This window comes from Gorilla gorilla, chromosome 8, assembly GCF_029281585.2.
Source record: "Gorilla gorilla gorilla isolate KB3781 chromosome 8, NHGRI_mGorGor1-v2.1_pri, whole genome shotgun sequence".
In the NCBI taxonomy this organism is placed as follows: domain Eukaryota; kingdom Metazoa; phylum Chordata; class Mammalia; order Primates; family Hominidae; genus Gorilla; species Gorilla gorilla.
In genome coordinates, this window is record NC_073232.2 from 47,873,832 (window position 1) to 47,879,831 (window position 6,000).

A 6,000-nucleotide genomic window follows, 5' to 3' on the forward strand; every position below is an offset into this window, starting at 1 on the left:
AGACCAGCCTGGCCAACATAGTGAAACCCTGTCTCTGCTAAAAATACAAAAATTAGCCGGGCATGGTGGCGCATGCCTGTAGTCCCAGCTACTAGGGAGGGTGAAGGAAGAGAATCGCTTGAACCTGGGAGATGGAGGTTGCAGTGAGCCGAGATCGCGCCCCTGCACTCCAGCCTGGGTGACAGAGCAAGACTCTGTCTCAAAAGAAAAAAAAAAAAAAGGCTGTAGAGGCTTAGAAAAAGTATGGCAAGTTACATATCAAAATGTTAACATTTTAACATCCCTGATTGAGGGGCCTGGACATAGATGGGAGGGTTGAGGACACATTAATAACTATTTCTTGCTAAAATTTCACATTATTAAAATGAGAACTTTTTTCAGAAATTTAAAGGAAAAAGTAACTTTTTTTGTAACTGCAAGCTGAGCGCTAGCCCTTGAGCTCTGGTGACCCTCCCACTCTTTGAGGCTTGAGCAGTTGGCTGACTTTATTGTCCTACGTCTCTTCATTTTAGATTTCCTAGGCATACCTACACATTTAACAGATACTACTCTTTCATGGTTTAAAATATGTTGTTTTTTCAGAAACAGGATCTTACTCTGTTGCCTAGGCTGGAGTGCAGTGGCACAATCATAGTTTGCTGCAGCCTCAAACTCCTGGGTTCAAGCAATCCTCACTTCAGCCTCCTAAGTAGCTGGTCTACAGCCATGTACCACCATACCTGGCTAATTTTTAAATTTTTAATAGAGATGGGGTCTTGCTATGTTGCCCAGGTTGGCCTCAAACTCCTGACCTCAAGGCATCCTTCTGCCTGTTTTGTCTTTTTGACTAGGTTAAAAGACAAATGTTGTACTTTCCAACAGAACTTAAGATTCTGCACTTTATCAAACACCATTTGGGGAGCTGTGTGAAATTTCCAAACTATAACAAATAGACAGTTTAGTCATGCAGCCTGCCTTCCACCAGCAGTATATAAACCTAGATCAGTGGTTCTCAACTGGGAGATTTTGCCCTCCATCCCCTAGAGGACATTTGACATTTCAAAGACATTTCTAGTTGTCACACCTGGGAGAAGGATGTACTGCTGGCATCCAGCAGATAGAAGCCAAGGGTGTTGCTAAACATTCTAGAAATCTAGAAAACAGCCATCTACAACAAATAATTATCCAGCCAAAATTTCAACAGTGCCATGCCTGAGAAACACTGGCCTAAAATTTCAACCATATAGGGCAAGTGGTAATGATTGGGGCTCTAAGTGAGGAAGGTTCCCAAGGGAATGAAAGGGCAAGCTTTTATTATCAAGGCTAGGTTGCAGAGCAGCAGAGGAGTGATTTTCACATTGGTTTTTATCAGCAGAATCCACCCACTGAATGAACTTAACTCTACTGTACAGTATCATAAAGATATATTTCCTTTATAAAGGACTGTCATTAATCAGTAAGAAAAAGATTGATAGCGTAGTTGGAAATGAAGAGTTCAGTTCACAGAAAATAGGACACAAGTGGCTTTTAAACATATGAAAGTTGTTAACCTCACTCATAAATACAGAACTATGCATTAACCTATAACAAAATGTCAGTTTTCACCCATCAAAATAGTAAGGAACTGGCCAGGCATGGCCTGTAATCCTAGCATTTTGGGAGGCTGAGGCGAGCAAAATCACTTGAGGTCAGGAGTTCGAGACCAGCCTGGCCAACATGGCAAAACTCCGTCTCTACTAAAAATACAAAAATTAGCTGGGCATGGTGGTGGGCATCTGTAATCACAGCTACTCAGGAGGCTGAGGCAGGAGAATCACTTGAACTGGGGAGGGGGAGGTTGCAGTGAGCCAAGATCATGCCACTGCACTCCAGCCTGGGCGACAGAGCAAGACTTTTTTTTTTCTCCCTCTTTTTTTTTTTTTTTTGAGATGGAGTCTTGCTTTGTCACCCAGGCTGGAGTGCAGTGGCGCAATCTCAGCTCACTGCAACCTCCGCCTCCCAGGTTCAAGCGATTCTCTTGCCTCAGCCTCCCTAGTAGCTGGGACTACAGGCATGCACCACTACACCCGGCTAATTTTTGTATTTTTAGTAGAGACTGGGTTTCTCCATGTTGGCCAGACTGGTCTCGAACTCCTTACCTTGTAATCTGCCTACCTCGGCCTCCCAGAGTGCTGGGATTACAGGTGTGAGCCACCATGCCCGGTCGGCAAGACTCTGTCTCAAAAAATAAAAAAGAAAGGAACAAAAACATGATCATATATTGCATTGGCAAGGATGTAAAAAGCCAGGCCCTCTTGTACGGTGATAATAGAATTGTAAATTGGTACAACTCCCTGGAAGGTTATTTGGCACTATTTATCAAAATATAAATTGCGTATACCTTTTAATCTAGCAGTTCCAATTCTAGGAATCCACTTTATAGAATTACTTTCACACGTGTGAAATTACATATATTTAAGGCTATTCATTGTGCTTTTGTTTATACTAGCAGAAAACTGGAAATACACTAATTGTCCATTAATGTGGAACTGGCTAAACAATATTACGAGTACCTATCCTTATATGTACATAGATTATTGAACTCAAGAAGTGGGTAACAGAAGTTGCTCCTAGGGAGGGGAAATGGGAGACAAAAAGACAAAAGTATGAAGGAGATTTTTTTTAATATTTTGTGCCTTTTGAAGTCTTCACCATATATATCATACATATATGCATGCATTCATATGTATTACATTACACACACTAAGCTTTTCTGGGTGAAACAGCCTCCCCTACTGACCATCACGGCACCCTGCAAGACATCACTGAGGATATCTAGAGTCCCAAAAGAACATAGTAAAAACCAGTGTCAAAAACAAACACGCGGCCAGGCACGGTGGCTCACACTTGTAATCCCAGCACTTTGCGAGGCCGAGGTGGGTGGATCACGAGGTCAGGAGTTCGAGACCAGCCTGGCCAACACAGTGAAACCCGTCTCTACTGAAAATACAAAAATTAGCTGGGCTTGATGGCAGGCGCCTGTAATCCCAATTACTCAGGAGGCTGAGGCAGAAGAATTGCCTGAACCCGGGAGGCGGAGGTTACAGTGAGCCAAGATTGCACCACTGCACTCCAGCCTGGGCGACAGAGCTAGACTCCATTTCAAAAAAACAAAAATAGTCAGGCGTGGTGGCTCACGCCTGTAATCCCAGCACTTTGGGAGGCCAAGGCAGGTGGAACACCTGAGGTCAGGAGTTCGAGACCAGCCTGGCCAATACGGTGAAACCCCACCTCTACTAAAAATACAAAAATTAGCTGGGTGTGGTGGCATATGCCTCTAGTCCCAGCTACTAGGGAGGCTGAGGCAGGAGAATCTCTTGAACCTGGGAGGCAGAGGTTGCAGTGAGCCGAGATCCTGCCACTGCGCTCCAGCCTGGGCGACAGAGCAAGGCTCCATCTCAAAAACAAAACAAAACAAAACAAAAACAGGCCGGGCGCGGTGGCTCATGCCTGTAATCCCAGCACTTTGTGAGGCTGAGGCAGGTGGGTCACCTGAGATCAGGAGTTTGAGACCAGCCTGGCCAACATGGCAAAACCCCATCTCTACTAAAAATACAAAATTAAAAAAAAAAAATTAGCCAGTGTGGTGGTGGGCACCTGTAATTCCAGCTACTTGGGGAGGGGGGTAAGGCAACAGAATCGCTTGAACCTGGGAGGCAGAGGTTGCAGTGAGCTGAGATGTGCTCCAGTCTGGGTGACAAGAGCAAGACTGTCTCAAAAAAAAAAAAAAAAAAAAACCAACAAACAAACTCCAAAAAACAAAAAGTGAAAAAAGAAGAAAGAAAAAAAAAAAACAGTGTCATAGTCATCTACTAAATAATCCTAAAATTTCAGTGGCTAAGTGCAACAAAAGTTTATCTCTCACTCACACAATAATCTAACATGGTTATTCCCTGGTCAGGTGGCTCTTTGGGGCAGTTTTCCTCCAAAAAGTGAACAAGAGACCCTTGTTTCTTCCATCTTGTAGTTCTGCCATTGGGCAAACAACGGAATTTTTTTTTTTTTTTTGAGATGGAGTCTGGCTCTGTTGCCCAGGTTGGAGTGTAGTGGTGCGATCTCGGCTCACTGCAACCTCCGCCTCCCGGGTTCACACCATTCTCCTGCCTCAGCCTCCCAAGTAGCTGGGACTACAGGCGCCCACCACCACGCCCAGCTAATCTTTTGTATTTTTAGTAGAGACGGGGTTTCACCATGTTAGCCAGGATGGTCTCGATCTCCTGACCTCGTGATCCGCCCGCCTCGGCCTCCCAAAGTGCTGGGATTACAGGCATGAGCCACCGGCCTGGCCAAACAATGGAAATTAAGTAACACCTGTTAAAGTGTTTTATGGGCCCGTCCTGGAAGTTGAACCCACTACTCCTTCTCACATTCAGCTTTCTAGAAGTCAGTCATGTGGCTATGCACAAGGGAGCCTCGGTGATTGTATTGTTCAGGATGACAGATTGGAGTTATGGGCAAACAGAGATAATGACCAGCACTAAAACGTGCTCCAGCTATATGTCCAAGCTGTCAGCTGGATCCACTCATTATAATTTTATTATAACCTATTAGCCTTTCACCTAATGAATCCACTCCTTTAATGGTGTCATGGCCAGAATGTTTGTGTCCCCTCAAAATTCATATGTTGGCTGGGCACAGTGGCTCACACCTGTAATCCCAGCTCTTTGGGAGGCTGAGGCGGGTAGATCACGAGGTCAGGAGTTCGAGACCACCTTGGCCAACATGGTGAAACCCCATCTTTATAAAAATACAAAAATTGGGATGGGTGCGGTGGCTCACACCAGTAATCCCAGAAGTTTGGGAGGCTGAGGCAGGTGGATCATGAGGTCAGGAGTTCGAGACTAGCCTGGCCAACATGGTGAAACCCTGTCTCTGCTAAAAATACAAAAAAATTAGCTGGGGGTGGTGGCAGGTGCCTATAATCCCAGCTACTCGGGAGGCTGAGGCAGAGAACTGCTTGAACCTGGGAGGCGGAGGTTGCAGTGAGCCGAGATTGTGCCACTGGACTCCAGCCTGGGCGACAGAGCGAGACTCCATCTTAAAAAAAAAAAAATAATTAGCCCGGCACAGTGGCACATGCCTGTAATTCCAGCTACTCAGGAGCCTGAGGCAGGAGAATCATTGGAACCTGTGAGGCGGAGGTTGCATGAGCCGAGTTCGCAACACTGCACTCCAGCCTGTCCGACAGAGCAAGACTCCGTCTCAAAACAAACAAAAATTCATATGTTGAATTCCTAACTCCCAAAACAACAGTATTAGGAGATGGGGCTTTTGAGATATGATTAGGTCATGACGGTGGAATCATCACAAATGGAATCAGTGCCCTAATAAAAGAAACCCAGTCAACTTGCTCACTCTGTTTCCCCCACATGAAAACACAGCAAGAAGACAGCCTCCTGTAAACCAAGACAAAGACACCAGAAACCCAACCACTCTGGCACCCTAATCTCAGACTTCCAGCCTCCAGAACTGTGAGAAACAAGTGTTTGTTGTTAAGCCACCCAGTCTATGGTAATTTTCTATAGCAGCAGAGGTGACTAAGGCAAATAATGTCTTCTGATAAATAGAAGTATTCATTTTATTTATTTATTTATTATTTATTTATTTTTTTGAGACAGAGTCTTCCTCTGTTTCCCAGGCTGGAGTGCAGTGGTGTGATCTCTGCTCGTTGCAGCCTCCGCCTCCCGGGCTCAAGCGAGTCTCCTGCCTCAGCCTCCCAAGTAGCTGGGGTTACAGGCGCATGCCAGCACACCTGGCTAATTTTTGTATTTTTAGTAGAGACAGGGTATCACCACATTGGCCAGGCTGGTCTCAAACTCCTGACCTCAAGTGATCCACTCACCTCGGCCTCCCAAATTGCTGGGATTACAGGTGTGAGCCACGGTGCCCAACCCAGAAGTATTCATTTTAGTGTAGACTAACTTATCAATTTTTTTCTCTATATTGGGTTCCTTGTTTTCATATATATTTTTTTTCCACCAG